Here is a 24175-nt window from a genome sequence, read left to right as displayed (position 1 = left end):
TGGTACCTCAATTTTTCCTTTTCAACGCAGCTCCTTTCTGTTCTCATTATTAGCGTTTAACCCTTTTACATCTCACCAGCAGCTAGAGGGTACACAGTTCTCTAAAACCTCTTCAGCATTGATTGTTTGTAGACTTTTTGCCAATGGTCAGTCGACGGGTGTGAGTTGAAAACTTTTTGTAGATTAGATTGCATGAGTCTAATACTTCCTGAGGTTGAGCTTTTATCCATTTTCCTTTCTTTAAAAAGAGAGTGAGTACAACTTACCTCTTCATACTAGCTTCGTGAACATTTTGCCTGTTTTGAATTTTTTTTATCCATTCCCTACCTCAGCACAATTTTGAGGGCAGGTGTCCTTTACAGCCCTGAGTCCTTGTGAATGGTAAGTGACCATTAGCTGTGGGTTAAAAGCTGCTGTTGCGGGAATCGGCCACAAGGCGGCAGCATTTCTCCTTTACCAAATCTGGTTACTAGGGCAACAGAGCCTTACTGGAAGTGGTGTTCTAGGTTGTAAATTAGAATGGAATGTGCGAGGAAAAAGCCCTTTAAGTTTATGTCTCATTACTTCTTGTTGGTATCTTTAACTTAATTTTTATTTTTTATCACAGCAAACTTGATTACAATGTTTTGTTTGTTCTAGGTGTGCAAGATGTGGTTCTTTCACACATATACATATATCTATTTTTCTTCGGATCCTTTTCCCATGTAGGATATGACACAATGTTGAGTAGTCTTCTCTTGGTATTGCGTAGGTCTTTGGTGATTATATATTTCACATATGTTTGTATCACTCTGTTAACCTCAATACAGTAATGTATCCAATCCTCACACCTTTCCATTTGGTGAACCATAAGTTTTTTTTAATGAATCTATGATAGTGTTTCTCTGTGGAAATACCTTTGTATCATTTTTTAGGTAACACCTATATGTGATATGATAGGATATGTGTCTTTCGCTTTCTCACTTACACCAAGTTGCGTGATTACTTCTAGACTCATCTATGGTGCTGCAAATGGCATTGTTTCATTTTTTCACTAGCTCATATTCCATCTGTACATGTAGCAGTTCTTCATTGTCCACCCATCTGTCGTTGGACTTTTTGGTTACTTCCATATCTTGGCGATTGTTATACTATGCAATGCAGATTTGCGTACCTGTGTCCTTCCAATTCTGTCTTCTTAGGTTATAGGTCCAGGAATAGGTCTGCTGGATCATATGGTAGCTCAATGTTTACCTTTTAAAGGCACCTCTATTCTGTTCTCTTTAGTGGCTCTTTCCAGGTTACGTCCCACTTAAAGTGGAGGGTATGCATTTCTTCCCAGCACCTTCAGCATTTATTCTTTGTAGTTTTTGCTGATGGTTATTCTGAGTGGTGTGAGCTGATACCTCTTTGTGGTTGAATTTGCATGTGTCTCATAATGCGTTGAAATTGAGCTGTAAGACATGTCCTTTTTATTTTTCCAGCTGTGATGAGAGCTTATTTCTTCAAAGTGTTTTCTTAAAGTATGTGTCACCATTTGAAATATTTTGGCCATTATCTCCCTCAAGACATTTTGAGGGCAGGTTTCATTTACAGCCCTGCAGTACTTGTTCATATGAAGTGACCATTAGCTCAGGCTTTAAACCTGCTTTTGCAGGTAACGGCCAGAGAGCGACAGCCTTTCTACGTTCCCCTTGCTGGTACTAGGGAAACAGACCTACCGGCCAGTGTTGTTTTTCGGTTATAAATTAGAGTGCAATGTGCCCGGATAAACCCACAAATGTTGATGTCTCCTTGCTTTTCTTTGTTTTTAAATTTAATTTATATTTATTATTACAGTAATATTCCATTGTGTACGTGGACCACTTCTTCTTGGTGCATTCCTCGGTTGATGGACATTTTCATTTCTTCCAAGCGCTGCCTATGGTAAATATTGCTGGCATACAGGTTTCCCAGCCTGTGACTTTTTGATTCTCATTTTCTCAGGTGATAGGCCAAGCAGTGGTTGTGATTGATGGACTGGTAGTTCATTGTTTCCCTTTTCAAAGCACCTACATTGTGTTTTCATTAGTGGCTCTTTACATGCCCCCCCTTACAACCGAGGGTACGCATTTCTCCACACTCCCTTCACCGTTTATTTTTTGCAGCATTTTTCCTAATGGCCATTCTGACTGCTGTGAGCTGATAGGGTTTTGTAATATGGGTATGCATGTCATGAAAATTTTTAAAATTCATCATATTCCGATGCCTTTTTCTTTTCTCTTAAAAGAAAAAACCGTGAGTACAATATAGCTCTTGAAATTGTCTTCTTCGAAGGTTGCCCTCTTCTGAATTTTTTGATCGATTTTTGACCCCAGAAATTTTCTGGAGGCCAGGCGCAATTTACAGAACTGCAAGTTGGTGAAAATTTAGTGACCTTTTGCAGTGAGTTCAAAGCTGCTGTTGTGGGAAACGTCCACAAGGAGGTAGCATTTCTCCATTCCCCAATCTGGGTTCTAGGGCAGCAGAGCCTTTCTGGAAGTCATTGTCCAGGTTGTAAATTAGAATGGAATTTGCCTGGAGAAATCCCCATAAGTTTATGTCTCATTACTTCTTCTTGGTTTTTAAAATTTTTTAAATCTGGGTAAAGTTTAGAATATTGTTTGTCCTAGGTGTACACAATCTAGTTCATTTGGACATTATGTATGTCTATTAATGTACAGATCCTCTTCCCATATAAAATATTACAGTGTTCCGTCGACCTCCCTTGCTATATGTTCGATCTTTTTGATACATGTATATAATATGTATTTGAATATGTATAGTAACACTAATCTTCATTTCTCAATTTCCCCCCTCCTTTCCTTTTAGATGAGCATAGTTTGTTTTCTACGCCTGTGAGTGTCTTTCTCTTTGGAAATATGTTCATCTGTGTCAGTTATTAGATAATGCCATAAGTGATAATATAAGATATAGGTCTTTTGCTTTCCGACCTCCTTCATGTTTTGTGATTATCTCCAGGCTCATCTATGGTGCCTCAAAGAGCAGTGCTTCAATGTTTTCCATGGCTAATATTCCATTGTGTACATGGACCACTTCTTCTTGGTGCATTCCTCTGTTGATGGACATTTTCGTTGCTTCCAAGTGTTGCCTATGGTAAATATTGCTGGAGTGCAGGATTGCCAGCCTGCGATTTTTGATTTTCATTTTCTCAGGTGATAGACCCAGCAGTGGGTATGATTGATTGACTGCTATGGTAGCTCAACGTTTACCTTTTCAAGGCACCTCAATTGTGCTTTCATTAGTGGCTCTTACCACGTCCCCCTTAGAATCGAGGGTACGCATTTCTCCACAATCACGTCAGCATTTCTTGTTTGCAGCATTTTTGTTGATGGCCATTCTGACTGGTGTGAGCTGATAGGTTTTTGTAATTTGGGTTTACATGTCTGTAAAAATTCCTACAATTCATCATTTTTCCACGCCTTTTTCTTTTCTGTTAAAAGAAAAAAGAAAAAAAAGTGTGAGTATAATATACCTCTTCAAATTTTCTTTTTGGAAGGTTGCACTCTAGAATATTTTGGTCGATTTTCGACCTCAGTATTTTTTGGGTGCAGGTGTCATTTACAGACCTGCAATTGGTGAATATTTAGCGACCTTTTGCAGTGGGTTTAAAGCTGCTGTTGTGGGAAATGGCCACAAGGATGCAGCATTTCTCCATTCCCAAATCTGGGTACTAGGGCAGCAGAGCCGTTCTGGAAGTCGTTTGCCTAGGTTGTAAATTTGAATGGAATGTGCCAGGAGAACCCCCCATAAGTTTATGTCTCATTACTCCTAGTTCGTTGTTTTAATTTTTTCAATTGGGGTAATGGTTAGAATGTTGCTTGTCCAAGGTGTACATACTCTGGTTCATCTACATATTCTATATACCTATTTATGTAGAGATCCTCTTCCCGTGTAAATTCTTACACAGTGTTCCGTAAACCTTCCTTGCTATATGGTCGGTCTTTTTGATATATGTATATAATATGTATTTGTATACATATGGTAACGCTAATCTTCATGTATCCATTCCCCCCACCTTTCCTTGTAGATAAGCATAGTTTTTTTTAATAAGTCTGTGATTGACTTTCTCAGTGGAAATATGTTCATTTGTGTCAGTTATTAGAGAACGCGTATAAGTGATATCATAGGATATAGGACTTTTGCTTTCCGACTTACCTCATGTTCTGTGATTATCTCCAAGATCATCTATGGTGTCTCAAAGAGCAGTGTTTCATCGTTTTCCATGGCTAGTATTCATTGTGTACATGGGCCGCTTCTTCTTTTTCCTTTCATCTGTTGATGGACATTTTGGTTGCTTCACTGTCTTGTCTATTGTGAATAAGGCTGCAGTGCAGCTTTTGCAGCCCGGGTCTTCTTCATTCTGGTCTTCTCAGGTGAGAGGCCCATTGGTGCGCCTGCTGGATTGAATGGTACCTCAATTTTTCCTTTTCAACGCAGCTCCTTTCTGTTCTCATTATTAGCGTTTAACCCTTTTACATCTCACCAGCAGCTAGAGGGTACACAGTTCTCTAAAACCTCTTCAGCATTGATTGTTTGTAGACTTTTTGCCAATGGTCAGTCGACGGGTGTGAGTTGAAAACTTTTTGTAGATTAGATTGCATGAGTCTAATACTTCCTGAGGTTGAGCTTTTATCCATTTTCCTTTCTTTAAAAAGAGAGTGAGTACAACTTACCTCTTCATACTAGCTTCGTGAACATTTTGCCTGTTTTGAATTTTTTTTATCCATTCCCTACCTCAGCACAATTTTGAGGGCAGGTGTCCTTTACAGCCCTGAGTCCTTGTGAATGGTAAGTGACCATTAGCTGTGGGTTAAAAGCTGCTGTTGCGGGAATCGGCCACAAGGCGGCAGCATTTCTCCTTTACCAAATCTGGTTACTAGGGCAACAGAGCCTTACTGGAAGTGGTGTTCTAGGTTGTAAATTAGAATGGAATGTGCGAGGAAAAAGCCCTTTAAGTTTATGTCTCATTACTTCTTGTTGGTATCTTTAACTTAATTTTTATTTTTTATCACAGCAAACTTGATTACAATGTTTTGTTTGTTCTAAGTGTGCAAGATGTGGTTCTTTCACACATATACATATATCTATTTTTCTTCGGATCCTTTTCCCATGTAGGATATGACACAATGTTGAGTAGTCTTCTCTTGGTATTGCGTAGGTCTTTGGTGATTATATATTTCACATATGTTTGTATCACTCTGTTAACCTCAATACAGTAATGTATCCAATCCTCACACCTTTCCATTTGGTGAACCATAAGTTTTTTTTAATGAATCCATGATAGTGTTTCTCTGTGGAAATACCTTTGTATCATTTTTTAGGTAACACCTATATGTGATATGATAGGATATGTGTCTTTCGCTTTCTCACTTACACCAAGTTGCGTGATTACTTCTAGACTCATCTATGGTGCTGCAAATGGCATTGTTTCATTTTTTCACTAGCTCATATTCCATCTGTACATGTAGCAGTTCTTCATTGTCCACCCATCTGTCGTTGGACTTTTTGGTTACTTCCATATCTTGGCGATTGTTATACTATGCAATGCAGATTTGCGTACCTGTGTCCTTCCAATTCTGTCTTCTTAGGTTATAGGTCCAGGAATAGGTCTGCTGGATCATATGGTAGCTCAATGTTTACCTTTTAAAGGCACCTCTATTCTGTTCTCTTTAGTGGCTCTTTCCAGGTTACGTCCCACTTAAAGTGGAGGGTATGCATTTCTTCCCAGCACCTTCAGCATTTATTCTTTGTAGTTTTTGCTGATGGTTATTCTGAGTGATGTGAGCTGATACCTCTTTGTGGTTGAATTTGCATGTGTCTCATAATGCGTTGAAATTGAGCTGTAAGACATGTCCTTTTTATTTTTCCAGCTGTGATGAGAGCTTATTTCTTCAAAGTGTTTTCTTAAAGTATGTGTCACCATTTGAAATATTTTGGCCATTATCTCCCTCAAGACATTTTGAGGGCAGGTTTCATTTACAGCCCTGCAGTACTTGTTCATATGAAGTGACCATTAGCTCAGGCTTTAAACCTGCTTTTGCAGGTAACGGCCAGAGAGCGACAGCCTTTCTACGTTCCCCTTGCTGGTACTAGGGAAACAGACCTACCGGCCAGTGTTGTTTTTCGGTTATAAATTAGAGTGCAATGTGCCCGGATAAACCCACAAATGTTGATGTCTCCTTGCTTTTCTTTGTTTTTAAATTTAATTTATATTTATTATTACAGTAATATTCCATTGTGTACGTGGACCACTTCTTCTTGGTGCATTCCTCGGTTGATGGACATTTTCATTTCTTCCAAGCGCTGCCTATGGTAAATATTGCTGGCATACAGGTTTCCCAGCCTGTGACTTTTTGATTCTCATTTTCTCAGGTGATAGGCCAAGCAGTGGTTGTGATTGATGGACTGGTAGTTCATTGTTTCCCTTTTCAAAGCACCTACATTGTGTTTTCATTAGTGGCTCTTTACATGCCCCCCCTTACAACCGAGGGTACGCATTTCTCCACACTCCCTTCACCGTTTATTTTTTGCAGCATTTTTCCTAATGGCCATTCTGACTGCTGTGAGCTGATAGGGTTTTGTAATATGGGTATGCATGTCATGAAAATTTTTAAAATTCATCATATTCCGATGCCTTTTTCTTTTCTCTTAAAAGAAAAAACCGTGAGTACAATATAGCTCTTGAAATTGTCTTCTTCGAAGGTTGCCCTCTTCTGAATTTTTTGATCGATTTTTGACCCCAGAAATTTTCTGGAGGCCAGGCGCAATTTACAGAACTGCAAGTTGGTGAAAATTTAGTGACCTTTTGCAGTGAGTTCAAAGCTGCTGTTGTGGGAAACGGCCACAAGGATGCAGCATTTCTCCATTCCCAAATCTTGGTACTAGGGCAGCAGAGCCGTTCTGGAAGTCGTTTGCCTAGGTTGTAAATTTGAATGGAATGTGCCAGGAGAACCCCCCATAAGTTTATGTCTCATTACTCCTAGTTCGTTGTTTTAATTTTTTCAATTGGGGTAATGGTTAGAATGTTGCTTGTCCAAGGTGTACATACTCTGGTTCATCTACATATTCTATATACCTATTTATGTAGAGATCCTCTTCCCGTGTAAATTCTTACACAGTGTTCCGTAAACCTTCCTTGCTATATGGTCGGTCTTTTTGATATATGTATATAATATGTATTTGTATACATATGGTAACGCTAATCTTCATGTATCCATTCCCCCCACCTTTCCTTGTAGATAAGCATAGTTTTTTTTAATAAGTCTGTGATTGACTTTCTCAGTGGAAATATGTTCATTTGTGTCAGTTATTAGAGAACGCGTATAAGTGATATCATAGGATATAGGACTTTTGCTTTCCGACTTACCTCATGTTCTGTGATTATCTCCAAGATCATCTATGGTGTCTCAAAGAGCAGTGTTTCATTGTTTTCCATGGCTAGTATTCATTGTGTACATGGACCGCTTCTTCTTTTTCCTTTCATCTGTTGATGGACATTTTGGTTGCTTCACTGTCTTGTCTATTGTGAATAAGGCTGCAGTGCAGCTTTTGCAGCCCGGGTCTTCTTCATTCTGGTCTTCTCAGGTGAGAGGCCCATTGGTGCGCCTGCTGGATTGAATGGTACCTCAATTTTTCCTTTTCAACGCAGCTCCTTTCTGTTCTCATTATTAGCGTTTAACCCTTTTACATCTCACCAGCAGCTATAGGGTACACAGTTCTCTAAAACCTCTTCAGCGTTGATTGTTTGTAGACTTTTTGCCAATGGTCAGTCGACGGGTGTGAGTTGAAAACTTTTTGTAGATTAGATTGCATGAGTCTAATACTTCCTGAGGTTGAGCTTTTATCCATTTTCCTTTCTTTAAAAAGAGAGTGAGTACAACTTACCTCTTCATACTAGCTTCGTGAACATTTTGCCTGTTTTGAATTTTTTTTATCCATTCCCTACCTCAGCACAATTTTGAGGGCAGGTGTCCTTTACAGCCCTGAGTCCTTGTGAATGGTAAGTGACCATTAGCTGTGGGTTAAAAGCTGCTGTTGCGGGAATCGGCCACAAGGCGGCAGCATTTCTCCTTTACCAAATCTGGTTACTAGGGCAACAGAGCCTTACTGGAAGTGGTGTTCTAGGTTGTAAATTAGAATGGAATGTGTGAGGAAAAATCCCTTTAAGTTTATGTCTCATTACTTCTTGTTGGTATTTTTAACTTAATTTTTATTTTTTATCACAGCAAACTTGATTACAATGTTTTGTTTGTTCTAGGTGTGCAAGATGTGGTTCTTTCACACATATACATATATCTATTTTTCTTCGGATCCTTTTCCCATGTAGGTTACGACACAATGTTGAGTAGTCTTCTCTTGGTATTGCGTAGGTCTTTGGTGATTATATATTTCACATGTGTTTGTATCTCTCTGTTAACCTCAATATGGTAATGTATTCAATCCTCACACCTTTCCATTTGGTGAACCATAAGTTTTTTTAATGAATCTATGATAGTGTTTCTCTGTGGAAATACCTTTGTTTGTATCTTTTTTTAGGTAACACCTATATGTGATATGATAGGATATGTGTCTTTCGCTTTCTCACTTACTCCAAGTTGCGTGATTACTTCTAGACTCATCTATGGTGCTGCAAATGGCATTGTTTCATTTTTTCACTAGCTCATATTCCATCTGTACATGTAGCAGTTCTTCATTGTCCACCCATCTGTCGTTGGACTTTTTAGTTACTTCCATATCTTGGCGATTGTTATACTATGCAATGCAGATTTGCGTACCTGTGTCCTTCCAATTCTGTCTTCTTAGGTTATAGGTCCAGGAATAGGTCTGCTGGATCATATGGTAGCTCAATGTTTACCTTTTAAAGGCACCTCTATTCTGTTCGCTTTAGTGGCTCTTTCCAGGTTACGTCCCACTTAAAGCGGAGGGTATGCATTTCTTCCCAGCACCTTCAGCATTTATTCTTTGTAGTTTTTGCTGATGGTTATTCTGAGTGGTGTGAGCTGATACCTCTTTGTGGTTGAATTTGCATGTGTCTCATAATGCGTTGAAATTGAGCTGTAAGACATGTCCTTTTTATTTTTCCAGCTGTGATGAGAGCTTATTTCTTCAAAGTGTTTTCTTAAAGTATGTGTCACCATTTGAAATATTTTGGCCATTATCTCCCTCAAGACATTTTGAGGGCAGGTTTCATTTACAGCCCTGCAGTACTTGTTCATATGAAGTGACCATTAGCTCAGGCTTTAAACCTGCTTTTGCAGGTAACGGCCAGAGAGCGACAGCCTTTCTACGTTCCCCTTGCTGGCACTAGGGAAACAGTCCTACCGGCCAGTGGTGTTTTTCGGTTATAAATTAGAGTGCAATGTGCCCGGATAAACCCACAAATGTTGATGTCTCCTTGCTTTTGTTTGTTTTTAAATTTAATTTATATTTATTATTAGAGTAATATTCCATTGTGTACGTGGACCACTTCTTCTTGGTGCATTCCTCGGTTGATGGACATTTTCATTGCTTCCAAGTGCTGGCTATGGTAAATATTGCTGGCATACAGGTTTCCCAGCCTGTGACTTTTTGATTCTCATTTTCTCAGGTGATAGGCCAAGCAGTGGTTGTGATTGATGGACTGGTAGTTCAATGTTTCCCTTTTCAAAGCACCTACATTGTGTTTTCATTAGTGGCTCTTTACATGCCCCCCCTTACAACCGAGGGTACGCATTTCTCCACACTCCCTTCACCGTTTATTTTTTGCAGCATTTTTCCTAATGGCCATTCTGACTGCTGTGAGCTGATAGGGTTTTGTAATATGGGTATGCATGTCATGAAAATTTTTAAAATTCATCATATTCCGATGCCTTTTTCTTTTCTCTTAAAAGAAAAAACCGTGAGTACAATATAGCTCTTGAAATTGTCTTCTTCGAAGGTTGCCCTCTTCTGAATTTTTTGATCGATTTTTGACCCCAGAAATTTTCTGGAGGCCAGGCGCAATTTACAGAACTGCAAGTTGGTGAAAATTTAGTGACCTTTTGCAGTGAGTTCAAAGCTGCTGTTGTGGGAAACGTCCACAAGGAGGTAGCATTTCTCCATTCCCCAATCTGGGTTCTAGGGCAGCAGAGCCTTTCTGGAAGTCGTTTGCCTAGGTTGTAAATTTGAATGGAATGTGCCAGGAGAACCCCCCATAAGTTTATGTCTCATTACTCCTAGTTCGTTGTTTTAATTTTTTCAATTGGGGTAATGGTTAGAATGTTGCTTGTCCAAGGTGTACATACTCTGGTTCATCTACATATTCTATATACCTATTTATGTAGAGATCCTCTTCCCGTGTAAATTCTTACACAGTGTTCCGTAAACCTTCCTTGCTATATGGTCGGTCTTTTTGATATATGTATATAATATGTATTTGTATACATATGGTAACGCTAATCTTCATGTATCCATTCCCCCCACCTTTCCTTGTAGATAAGCATAGTTTTTTTTAATAAGTCTGTGATTGACTTTCTCAGTGGAAATATGTTCATTTGTGTCAGTTATTAGAGAACGCGTATAAGTGATATCATAGGATATAGGACTTTTGCTTTCCGACTTACCTCATGTTCTGTGATTATCTCCAAGATCATCTATGGTGTCTCAAAGAGCAGTGTTTCATTGTTTTCCATGGCTAGTATTCATTGTGTACATGGACCGCTTCTTCTTTTTCCTTTCATCTGTTGATGGACATTTTGGTTGCTTCACTGTCTTGTCTATTGTGAATAAGGCTGCAGTGCAGCTTTTGCAGCCCGGGTCTTCTTCATTCTGGTCTTCTCAGGTGAGAGGCCCATTGGTGCGCCTGCTGGATTGAATGGTACCTCAATTTTTCCTTTTCAACGCAGCTCCTTTCTGTTCTCATTATTAGCGTTTAACCCTTTTACATCTCACCAGCAGCTAGAGGGTACACAGTTCTCTAAAACCTCTTCAGCGTTGATTGTTTGTAGACTTTTTGCCAATGGTCAGTCGACGGGTGTGAGTTGAAAACTTTTTGTAGATTAGATTGCATGAGTCTAATACTTCCTGAGGTTGAGCTTTTATCCATTTTCCTTTCTTTAAAAAGAGAGTGAGTACAACTTACCTCTTCATACTAGCTTCGTGAACATTTTGCCTGTTTTGAATTTTTTTTATCCATTCCCTACCTCAGCACAATTTTGAGGGCAGGTGTCCTTTACAGCCCTGAGTCCTTGTGAATGGTAAGTGACCATTAGCTGTGGGTTAAAACCTGCTGTTGCGGGAATCGGCCACAAGGCGGCAGCATTTCTCCTTTACCAAATCTGGTTACTAGGGCAACAGAGCCTTACTGGAAGTGGTGTTCTAGGTTGTAAATTAGAATGGAATGTGTGAGGAAAAATCCCTTTAAGTTTATGTCTCATTACTTCTTGTTGGTATTTTTAACTTAATTTTTATTTTTTATCACAGCAAACTTGATTACAATGTTTTGTTTGTTCTAGGTGTGCAAGATGTGGTTCTTTCACACATATACATATATCTATTTTTCTTCGGATCCTTTTCCCATGTAGGTTACGACACAATGTTGAGTAGTCTTCTCTTGGTATTGCGTAGGTCTTTGGTGATTATATATTTCACATGTGTTTGTATCTCTCTGTTAACCTCAATATGGTAATGTATTCAATCCTCACACCTTTCCATTTGGTGAACCATAAGTTTTTTTAATGAATCTATGATAGTGTTTCTCTGTGGAAATACCTTTGTTTGTATCTTTTTTTAGGTAACACCTATATGTGATATGATAGGATATGTGTCTTTCGCTTTCTCACTTACTCCAAGTTGCGTGATTACTTCTAGACTCATCTATGGTGCTGCAGATGGCATTGTTTCATTTTTTCACTAGCTCATATTCCATCTGTACATGTAGCAGTTCTTCATTGTCCACCCATCTGTCGTTGGACTTTTTAGTTACTTCCATATCTTGGCGATTGTTATACTATGCAATGCAGATTTGCGTACCTGTGTCCTTCCAATTCTGTCTTCTTAGGTTATAGGTCCAGGAATAGGTCTGCTGGATCATATGGTAGCTCAATGTTTACCTTTTAAAGGCACCTCTATTCTGTTCGCTTTAGTGGCTCTTTCCAGGTTACGTCCCACTTAAAGCGGAGGGTATGCATTTCTTCCCAGCACCTTCAGCATTTATTCTTTGTAGTTTTTGCTGATGGTTATTCTGAGTGGTGTGAGCTGATACCTCTTTGTGGTTGAATTTGCATGTGTCTCATAATGCGTTGAAATTGAGCTGTAAGACATGTCCTTTTTATTTTTCCAGCTGTGATGAGAGCTTATTTCTTCAAAGTGTTTTCTTAAAGTATGTGTCACCATTTGAAATATTTTGGCCATTATCTCCCTCAAGACATTTTGAGGGCAGGTTTCATTTACAGCCCTGCAGTACTTGTTCATATGAAGTGACCATTAGCTCAGGCTTTAAACCTGCTTTTGCAGGTAACGGCCAGAGAGCGACAGCCTTTCTACGTTCCCCTTGCTGGTACTAGGGAAACAGACCTACCGGCCAGTGGTGTTCTTCGGTTATAAATTAGAGTGCAATGTGCCCGGATAAACCCACAAATGTTGATGTCTCCTTGCTTTTCTTTGTTTTTAAATTTAATTTATATTTATTATTAGAGTAATATTCCATTGTGTACGTGGACCACTTCTTCTTGGTGCATTCCTCGGTTGATGGACATTTTCATTGCTTCCAAGTGCTGGCTATGGTAAATATTGCTGGCATACAGGTTTCCCAGCCTGTGACTTTTTGATTCTCATTTTCTCAGGTGATAGGCCAAGCAGTGGTTGTGATTGATGGACTGGTAGTTCAATGTTTCCCTTTTCAAAGCACCTACATTGTGTTTTCATTAGTGGCTCTTTACATGCCCCCCCTTACAACCGAGGGTACGCATTTCTCCACACTCCCTTCACCGTTTATTTTTTGCAGCATTTTTCCTAATGGCCATTCTGACTGCTGTGAGCTGATAGGGTTTTGTAATATGGGTATGCATGTCATGAAAATTTTTAAAATTCATCATATTCCTATGCCTTTTTCTTTTCTCTTAAAAGAAAAAAACCGTGAGTACAATACAGCTCTTGAAATTGTCTTCTTCGAAGGTTGCCCTCTTCTGAATTTTTTGGTCGATTTTTGACCCCAGAAATTTTCTGGAGGGCAGGCGCCATTTACAGAACTGCAAGTTGGTGAAAATTTAGTGACCTTTTGCAGTGGGTTCAAAGCTGCTGTTGTGGGAAACGTCCACAAGGAGGTAGCATTTCTCCATTCCCCAAGCTGGGTTCTAGGGCAGCAGAGCCTTTCTGGAAGTCATTGTCCAGGTTGTAAATTAGAATGGAATTTGCCTGGAGAAATCCCCATAAGTTTATGTCTCATTACTTCTTCTTGGTTTTTAAAATTTTTTAAATCTGGGTAAAGTTTAGAATATTGTTTGTCCTAGGTGTACACAATCTAGTTCATTTGGACATTATGTATGTCTATTAATGTACAGATCCTCTTCCCATATAAAATATTACAGTGTTCCGTCGACCTCCCTTGCTATATGTTCGATCTTTTTGATACATGTATATAATATGTATTTGAATATGTATAGTAACACTCATCTTCATTTCTCAATTTCCCCCCTCCTTTCCTTTTAGATGAGCATAGTTTGTTTTCTACGCCTGTGAGTGTCTTTCTCTTTGGAAATATGTTCATCTGTGTCAGTTATTAGATAATGCCATAAGTGATAAGATATAGGTCTTTTGCTTTCCGACCTCCTTCATGTTTTGTGATTATCTCCAGGCTCATCTATGGTGCCTCAAAGAGCAGTGCTTCAATGTTTTCCATGGCTAATATTCCATTGTGTACATGGACCACTTCTTCTTGGTGCATTCCTCTGTTGATGGACATTTTCGTTGCTTCCAAGTGTTGCCTATGGTAAATATTGCTGGAGTGCAGGATTGCCAGCCTGCGATTTTTGATTTTCATTTTCTCAGGTGATAGACCCAGCAGTGGGTATGATTGATTGACTGCTATGGTAGCTCAACGTTTACCTTTTCAAGGCACCTCAATTGTGCTTTCATTAGTGGCTCGTACCACGTCCCCCTTAGAATTGAGGGTACGCATTTCTCCACAATCACGTCAGCGTTTCTTGTTTGCAGCATTTTTGTTGATGGCCATTCTGACTGGTGTGAGCTGATAGGTTTTTGTAATTTTGGTTTACATGTCTGTAAAAATTCCTACAATTCAAACTTTTTCCACGCCTTTTCCTTTTCTGTTAAAAGAAAAAAGAAAAAACGTGTGAGTACAATATACCTCTTCAAATTTTCTTTTTGGAAGGTTGCACTCTAGAATATTTTGGTCGATTTTCGACCTCAGTATTTTTTGGAGGGCAGGTGTCATTTACAGACCTGCAATTGGTGAATATTTAGTGACCTTTTGCAGTGGGTTTAAAGCTGCTGTTGTGGGAAACGGCCACAAGGATGCAGCATTTCTCCATTCCCAAATCTTGGTACTAGGGCAGCAGAGCCGTTCTGGAAGTCGTTTGCCTAGGTTGTAAATTTGAATGGAATGTGCCAGGAGAACCCCCCATAAGTTTATGTCTCATTACTCCTAGTTCGTTGTTTTAATTTTTTCAATTGGGGTAATGGTTAGAATGTTGCTTGTCCAAGGTGTACATACTCTGGTTCATCTACATATTCTATATACCTATTTATGTAGAGATCCTCTTCCCGTGTAAATTCTTACACAGTGTTCCGTAAACCTTCCTTGCTATATGGTCGGTCTTTTTGATATATGTATATAATATGTATTTGTATACATATGGTAACGCTAATCTTCATGTATCCATTCCCCCCACCTTTCCTTGTAGATAAGCATAGTTTTTTTTAATAAGTCTGTGATTGACTTTCTCAGTGGAAATATGTTCATTTGTGTCAGTTATTAGAGAACGCGTATAAGTGATATCATAGGATATAGGACTTTTGCTTTCCGACTTACCTCATGTTCTGTGATTATCTCCAAGATCATCTATGGTGTCTCAAAGAGCAGTGTTTCATTGTTTTCCATGGCTAGTATTCATTGTGTACATGGGCCGCTTCTTCTTTTTCCTTTCATCTGTTGATGGACATGTTGGTTGCTTCACTGTCTTGTCTATTGTGAATAAGGCTGCAGTGCAGCTTTTGCAGCCCAGGTCTTCTTCATTCTGGTCTTCTCAGGTGAGAGGCCCATTGGTGCGCCTGCTGGATTGAATGGTACCTCAATTTTTCCTTTTCAACGCAGCTCCTTTCTGTTCTCATTATTAGCGTTTAACCCTTTTACATCTCACCAGCAGCTAGAGGGTACACAGTTCTCTAAAACCTCTTCAGCGTTGATTGTTTGTAGACTTTTTGCCAATGGTCAGTCGACGGGTGTGAGTTGAAAACTTTTTGTAGATTAGATTGCATGAGTCTAATACTTCCTGAGGTTGAGCTTTTATCCATTTTCCTTTCTTTAAAAAGAGAGTGAGTACAACTTACCTCTTCATACTAGCTTCGTGAACATTTTGCCTGTTTTGAATTTTTTTTATCCATTCCCTACCTCAGCACAATTTTGAGGGCAGGTGTCCTTTACAGCCCTGAGTCCTTGTGAATGGTAAGTGACCATTAGCTGTGGGTTAAAAGCTGCTGTTGCGGGAATCGGCCACAAGGCGGCAGCATTTCTCCTTTACCAAATCTGGTTACTAGGGCAACAGAGCCTTACTGGAAGTGGTGTTCTAGGTTGTAAATTAGAATGGAATGTGTGAGGAAAAAGCCCTTTAAGTTTATGTCTCATTACTTCTTGTTGGTATCTTTAACTTAATTTTTATGTTTTATCACAGCAAACTTGATTACAATGTTTTGTTTGTTCTAAGTGTGCAAGATGTGGTTCTTTCACACATATACATATATCTATTTTTCTTCGGATCCTTTTCCCACGTAGGTTACGACACAGTGTTGAGTAGTCTTCTCTTGGTATTGCGTAGGTTTTTGGTGATTATATATTTCACATGTGTTTATATCTCTCTGTTAACCTCAATATGGTAATGTATTCAATCCTCACACCTTTCCATTTGGTGAACCATAAGTTTTTTTAATGAATCTATGATAGTGTTTCTCTGTGGAAATACCTTTGTTTGTATCATTTTTTAGGTAACACCTATATGTGATATGATAGGATATGTGTCTTTCGCTTTCTCACTTACTCCAAGTTGCGTGATTACTTCTAGACTCATCTATGGTGCTGCAAATGGCATTGTTTCATTTTTTTCACTAGCTCATATTCCATCTGTACATGTAGCAGTTCTTCATTGTCCACCCATCTGTCGTTGGACTTTTTGGTTACTTCCATATCTTGGCGATTGTTATACTATGCAATGCAGATTTGCGTACCTGTGTCCTTCCAATTCTGTCTTCTTAGGTTATAGGTCCAGGAATAGGTCTGCTGGATCATATGGTAGCTCAATGTTTACCTTTTAAAGGCACCTCTATTCTGTTCTCTTTAGTGGCTCTTTCCAGGTTACGTCCCACTTAAAGTGGAGGGTATGCATTTCTTCCCAGCACCTTCAGCATTTATTCTTTGTAGTTTTTGCTGATGGTTATTCTGAGTGATGTGAGCTGATACCTCTTTGTGGTTGAATTTGCATGTGTCTCATAATGCGTTGAAATTGAGCTGTAAGACATGTCCTTTTTATTTTTCCAGCTGTGATGAGAGCTTATTTCTTCAAAGTGTTTTCTTAAAGTATGTGTCACCATTTGAAATATTTTGGCCATTATCTCCCTCAAGACATTTTGAGGGCAGGTTTCATTTACAGCCCTGCAGTACTTGTTCATATGAAGTGACCATTAGCTCAGGCTTTAAACCTGCTTTTGCAGGTAACGGCCAGAGAGCGACAGCCTTTCTACGTTCCCCTTGCTGGTACTAGGGAAACAGACCTACCGGCCAGTGTTGTTTTTCGGTTATAAATTAGAGTGCAATGTGCCCGGATAAACCCACAAATGTTGATGTCTCCTTGCTTTTCTTTGTTTTTAAATTTAATTTATATTTATTATTACAGTAATATTCCATTGTGTACGTGGACCACTTCTTCTTGGTGCATTCCTCGGTTGATGGACATTTTCATTTCTTCCAAGCGCTGCCTATGGTAAATATTGCTGGCATACAGGTTTCCCAGCCTGTGACTTTTTGATTCTCATTTTCTCAGGTGATAGGCCAAGCAGTGGTTGTGATTGATGGACTGGTAGTTCATTGTTTCCCTTTTCAAAGCACCTACATTGTGTTTTCATTAGTGGCTCTTTACATGCCCCCCCTTACAACCGAGGGTACGCATTTCTCCACACTCCCTTCACCGTTTATTTTTTGCAGCATTTTTCCTAATGGCCATTCTGACTGCTGTGAGCTGATAGGGTTTTGTAATATGGGTATGCATGTCATGAAAATTTTTAAAATTCATCATATTCCGATGCCTTTTTCTTTTCTCTTAAAAGAAAAAACCGTGAGTACAATATAGCTCTTGAAATTGTCTTCTTCGAAGGTTGCCCTCTTCTGAATTTTTTGATCGATTTTTGACCCCAGAAATTTTCTGGAGGCCAGGCGCAATTTACAGAACTGCAAGTTGGTGAAAATTTAGTGACCTTTTGCAGTGAGTTCAAAGCTGCTGTTGTGGGAAACGTCCACAAGGAGGTAGCATTTCTCCATTCCCCAATCTGGGTTCTAGGGCAGCAGAGCCTTTCTGGAAGTCGTTTGCCTAGGTTGTAAATTTGAATGGAATGTGCCAGGAGAACCCCCCATAAGTTTATGTCTCATTACTCCTAGTTCGTTGTTTTAATTTTTTCAATTGGGGTAATGGTTAGAATGTTGCTTGTCCAAGGTGTACATACTCTGGTTCATCTACATATTCTATATACCTATTTATGTAGAGATCCTCTTCCCGTGTAAATTCTTACACAGTGTTCCGTAAACCTTCCTTGCTATATGGTCGGTCTTTTTGATATATGTATATAATATGTATTTGTATACATATGGTAACGCTAATCTTCATGTATCCATTCCCCCCACCTTTCCTTGTAGATAAGCATAGTTTTTTTTAATAAGTCTGTGATTGACTTTCTCAGTGGAAATATGTTCATTTCTGTCAGTTATTAGAGAACGCGTATAAGTGATATCATAGGATATAGGACTTTTGCTTTCCGACTTACCTCATGTTCTGTGATTATCTCCAAGATCATCTATGGTGTCTCAAAGAGCAGTGTTTCATTGTTTTCCATGGCTAGTATTCATTGTGTACATGGACCGCTTCTTCTTTTTCCTTTCATCTGTTGATGGACATTTTGGTTGCTTCACTGTCTTGTCTATTGTGAATAAGGCTGCAGTGCAGCTTTTGCAGCCCGGGTCTTCTTCATTCTGGTCTTCTCAGGTGAGAGGCCCATTGGTGCGCCTGCTGGATTGAATGGTACCTCAATTTTTCCTTTTCAACGCAGCTCCTTTCTGTTCTCATTATTAGCGTTTAACCCTTTTACATCTCACCAGCAGCTAGAGGGTACACAGTTCTCTAAAACCTCTTCAGCGTTGATTGTTTGTAGACTTTTTGCCAATGGTCAGTCGACGGGTGTGAGTTGAAAACTTTTTGTAGATTAGATTGCATGAGTCTAATACTTCCTGAGGTTGAGCTTTTATCCATTTTCCTTTCTTTAAAAAGAGAGTGAGTACAACTTACCTCTTCATACTAGCTTCGTGAACATTTTGCCTGTTTTGAATTTTTTTTATCCATTCCCTACCTCAGCACAATTTTGAGGGCAGGTGTCCTTTACAGCCCTGAGTCCTTGTGAATGGTAAGTGACCATTAGCTGTGGGTTAAAAGCTGCTGTTGCGGGAATCGGCCACAAGGCGGCAGCATTTCTCCTTTACCAAATCTGGTTACTAGGGCAACAGAGCCTTACTGGAAGTGGTGTTCTAGGTTGTAAATTAGAATGGAATGTGTGAGGAAAAATCCCTTTAAGTTTATGTCTCATTACTTCTTGTTGGTATTTTTAACTTAATTTTTATTTTTTATCACAGCAAACTTGATTACAATGTTTTGTTTGTTCTAGGTGTGCAAGATGTGGTTCTTTCACACATATACATATATCTATTTTTCTTCGGATCCTTTTCCCATGTAGGTTACGACACAATGTTGAGTAGTCTTCTCTTGGTATTGCGTAGGTCTTTGGTGATTATATATTTCACATGTGTTTGTATCTCTCTGTTAACCTCAATATGGTAATGTATTCAATCCTCACACCTTTCCATTTGGTGAACCATAAGTTTTTTTAATGAATCTATGATAGTGTTTCTCTGTGGAAATACCTTTGTTTGTATCTTTTTTTAGGTAACACCTATATGTGATATGATAGGATATGTGTCTTTCGCTTTCTCACTTACTCCAAGTTGCGTGATTACTTCTAGACTCATCTATGGTGCTGCAAATGGCATTGTTTCATTTTTTCACTAGCTCATATTCCATCTGTACATGTAGCAGTTCTTCATTGTCCACCCATCTGTCGTTGGACTTTTTAGTTACTTCCATATCTTGGCGATTGTTATACTATGCAATGCAGATTTGCGTACCTGTGTCCTTCCAATTCTGTCTTCTTAGGTTATAGGTCCAGGAATAGGTCTGCTGGATCATATGGTAGCTCAATGTTTACCTTTTAAAGGCACCTCTATTCTGTTCGCTTTAGTGGCTCTTTCCAGGTTACGTCCCACTTAAAGCGGAGGGTATGCATTTCTTCCCAGCACCTTCAGCATTTATTCTTTGTAGTTTTTGCTGATGGTTATTCTGAGTGGTGTGAGCTGATACCTCTTTGTGGTTGAATTTGCATGTGTCTCATAATGCGTTGAAATTGAGCTGTAAGACATGTCCTTTTTATTTTTCCAGCTGTGATGAGAGCTTATTTCTTCAAAGTGTTTTCTTAAAGTATGTGTCACCATTTGAAATATTTTGGCCATTATCTCCCTCAAGACATTTTGAGGGCAGGTTTCATTTACAGCCCTGCAGTACTTGTTCATATGAAGTGACCATTAGCTCAGGCTTTAAACCTGCTTTTGCAGGTAACGGCCAGAGAGCGACAGCCTTTCTACGTTCCCCTTGCTGGTACTAGGGAAACAGACCTACCGGCCAGTGGTGTTCTTCGGTTATAAATTAGAGTGCAATGTGCCCGGATAAACCCACAAATGTTGATGTCTCCTTGCTTTTCTTTGTTTTTAAATTTAATTTATATTTATTATTAGAGTAATATTCCATTGTGTACGTGGACCACTTCTTCTTGGTGCATTCCTCGGTTGATGGACATTTTCATTGCTTCCAAGTGCTGGCTATGGTAAATATTGCTGGCATACAGGTTTCCCAGCCTGTGACTTTTTGATTCTCATTTTCTCAGGTGATAGGCCAAGCAGTGGTTGTGATTGATGGACTGGTAGTTCAATGTTTCCCTTTTCAAAGCACCTACATTGTGTTTTCATTAGTGGCTCTTTACATGCCCCCCCTTACAACCGAGGGTACGCATTTCTCCACACTCCCTTCACCGTTTATTTTTTGCAGCATTTTTCCTAATGGCCATTCTGACTGCTGTGAGCTGATAGGGTTTTGTAATATGGGTATGCATGTCATGAAAATTTTTAAAATTCATCATATTCCTATGCCTTTTTCTTTTCTCTTAAAAGAAAAAAACCGTGAGTACAATACAGCTCTTGAAATTGTCTTCTTCGAAGGTTGCCCTCTTCTGAATTTTTTGGTCGATTTTTGACCCCAGAAATTTTCTGGAGGGCAGGCGCCATTTACAGAACTGCAAGTTGGTGAAAATTTAGTGACCTTTTGCAGTGGGTTCAAAGCTGCTGTTGTGGGAAACGTCCACAAGGAGGTAGCATTTCTCCATTCCCCAAGCTGGGTTCTAGGGCAGCAGAGCCTTTCTGGAAGTCATTGTCCAGGTTGTAAATTAGAATGGAATTTGCCTGGAGAAATCCCCATAAGTTTATGTCTCATTACTTCTTCTTGGTTTTTAAAATTTTTTAAATCTGGGTAAAGTTTAGAATATTGTTTGTCCTAGGTGTACACAATCTAGTTCATTTGGACATTATGTATGTCTATTAATGTACAGATCCTCTTCCCATATAAAATATTACAGTGTTCCGTCGACCTCCCTTGCTATATGTTCGATCTTTTTGATACATGTATATAATATGTATTTGAATATGTATAGTAACACTCATCTTCATTTCTCAATTTCCCCCCTCCTTTCCTTTTAGATGAGCATAGTTTGTTTTCTACGCCTGTGAGTGTCTTTCTCTTTGGAAATATGTTCATCTGTGTCAGTTATTAGATAATGCCATAAGTGATAAGATATAGGTCTTTTGCTTTCCGACCTCCTTCATGTTTTGTGATTATCTCCAGGCTCATCTATGGTGCCTCAAAGAGCAGTGCTTCAATGTTTTCCATGGCTAATATTCCATTGTGTACATGGACCACTTCTTCTTGGTGCATTCCTCTGTTGATGGACATTTTCGTTGCTTCCAAGTGTTGCCTATGGTAAATATTGCTGGAGTGCAGGATTGCCAGCCTGCGATTTTTGATTTTCATTTTCTCAGGTGATAGACCCAGCAGTGGGTATGATTGATTGACTGCTATGGTAGCTCAACGTTTACCTTTTCAAGGCACCTCAATTGTGCTTTCATTAGTGGCTCGTACCACGTCCCCCTTAGAATTGAGGGTACGCATTTCTCCACAATCACGTCAGCGTTTCTTGTTTGCAGCATTTTTGTTGATGGCCATTCTGACTGGTGTGAGCTGATAGGTTTTTGTAATTTTGGTTTACATGTCTGTAAAAATTCCTACAATTCAAACTTTTTCCACGCCTTTTCCTTTTCTGTTAAAAGAAAAAAGAAAAAACGTGTGAGTACAATATACCTCTTCAAATTTTCTTTTTGGAAGGTTGCACTCTAGAATATTTTGGTCGATTTTCGACCTCAGTATTTTTTGGAGGGCAGGTGTCATTTACAGACCTGCAATTGGTGAATATTTAGTGACCTTTTGCAGTGGGTTTAAAGCTGCTGTTGTGGGAAACGGCCACAAGGATGCAGCATTTCTCCATTCCCAAATCTTGGTACTAGGGCAGCAGAGCCGTTCTGGAAGTCGTTTGCCTAGGTTGTAAATTTGAATGGAATGTGCCAGGAGAACCCCCCATAAGTTTATGTCTCATTACTCCTAGTTCGTTGTTTTAATTTTTTCAATTGGGGTAATGGTTAGAATGTTGCTTGTCCAAGGTGTACATACTCTGGTTCATCTACATATTCTATATACCTATTTATGTAGAGATCCTCTTCCCGTGTAAATTCTTACACAGTGTTCCGTAAACCTTCCTTGCTATATGGTCGGTCTTTTTGATATATGTATATAATATGTATTTGTATACATATGGTAACGCTAATCTTCATGTATCCATTCCCCCCACCTTTCCTTGTAGATAAGCATAGTTTTTTTTTAATAAGTCTGTGATTGACTTTCTCAGTGGAAATATGTTCATTTGTGTCAGTTATTAGAGAACGCGTATAAGTGATATCATAGGATATAGGACTTTTGCTTTCCGACTTACCTCATGTTCTGTGATTATCTCCAAGATCATCTATGGTGTCTCAAAGAGCAGTGTTTCATTGTTTTCCATGGCTAGTATTCATTGTGTACATGGGCCGCTTCTTCTTTTTCCTTTCATCTGTTGATGGACATGTTGGTTGCTTCACTGTCTTGTCTATTGTGAATAAGGCTGCAGTGCAGCTTTTGCAGCCCAGGTCTTCTTCATTCTGGTCTTCTCAGGTGAGAGGCCCATTGGTGCGCCTGCTGGATTGAATGGTACCTCAATTTTTCCTTTTCAACGCAGCTCCTTTCTGTTCTCATTATTAGCGTTTAACCCTTTTACATCTCACCAGCAGCTAGAGGGTACACAGTTCTCTAAAACCTCTTCAGCGTTGATTGTTTGTAGACTTTTTGCCAATGGTCAGTCGACGGGTGTGAGTTGAAAACTTTTTGTAGATTAGATTGCATGAGTCTAATACTTCCTGAGGTTGAGCTTTTATCCATTTTCCTTTCTTTAAAAAGAGAGTGAGTACAACTTACCTCTTCATACTAGCTTCGTGAACATTTTGCCTGTTTTGAATTTTTTTTATCCATTCCCTACCTCAGCACAATTTTGAGGGCAGGTGTCCTTTACAGCCCTGAGTCCTTGTGAATGGTAAGTGACCATTAGCTGTGGGTTAAAAGCTGCTGTTGCGGGAATCGGCCACAAGGCGGCAGCATTTCTCCTTTACCAAATCTGGTTACTAGGGCAACAGAGCCTTACTGGAAGTGGTGTTCTAGGTTGTAAATTAGAATGGAATGTGTGAGGAAAAAGCCCTTTAAGTTTATGTCTCATTACTTCTTGTTGGTATCTTTAACTTAATTTTTATGTTTTATCACAGCAAACTTGATTACAATGTTTTGTTTGTTCTAAGTGTGCAAGATGTGGTTCTTTCACACATATACATATATCTATTTTTCTTCGGATCCTTTTCCCACGTAGGTTACGACACAGTGTTGAGTAGTCTTCTCTTGGTATTGCGTAGGTTTTTGGTGATTATATATTTCACATGTGTTTATATCTCTCTGTTAACCTCAATATGGTAATGTATTCAATCCTCACACCTTTCCATTTGGTGAACCATAAGTTTTTTTAATGAATCTATGATAGTGTTTCTCTGTGGAAATACCTTTGTTTGTATCATTTTTTAGGTAACACCTATATGTGATATGATAGGATATGTGTCTTTCGCTTTCTCACTTACTCCAAGTTGCGTGATTACTTCTAGACTCATCTATGGTGCTGCAAATGGCATTGTTTCATTTTTTTCACTAGCTCATATTCCATCTGTACATGTAGCAGTTCTTCATTGTCCACCCATCTGTCGTTGGACTTTTTGGTTACTTCCATATCTTGGCGATTGTTATACTATGCAATGCAGATTTGCGTACCTGTGTCCTTCCAATTCTGTCTTCTTAGGTTATAGGTCCAGGAATAGGTCTGCTGGATCATATGGTAGCTCAATGTTTACCTTTTAAAGGCACCT

This window comes from Balaenoptera ricei, chromosome 7 (assembly GCF_028023285.1).
Source record: "Balaenoptera ricei isolate mBalRic1 chromosome 7, mBalRic1.hap2, whole genome shotgun sequence".
NCBI lineage: Eukaryota > Metazoa > Chordata > Mammalia > Artiodactyla > Balaenopteridae > Balaenoptera > Balaenoptera ricei.
This window is presented reverse-complemented; position numbering follows the sequence as displayed.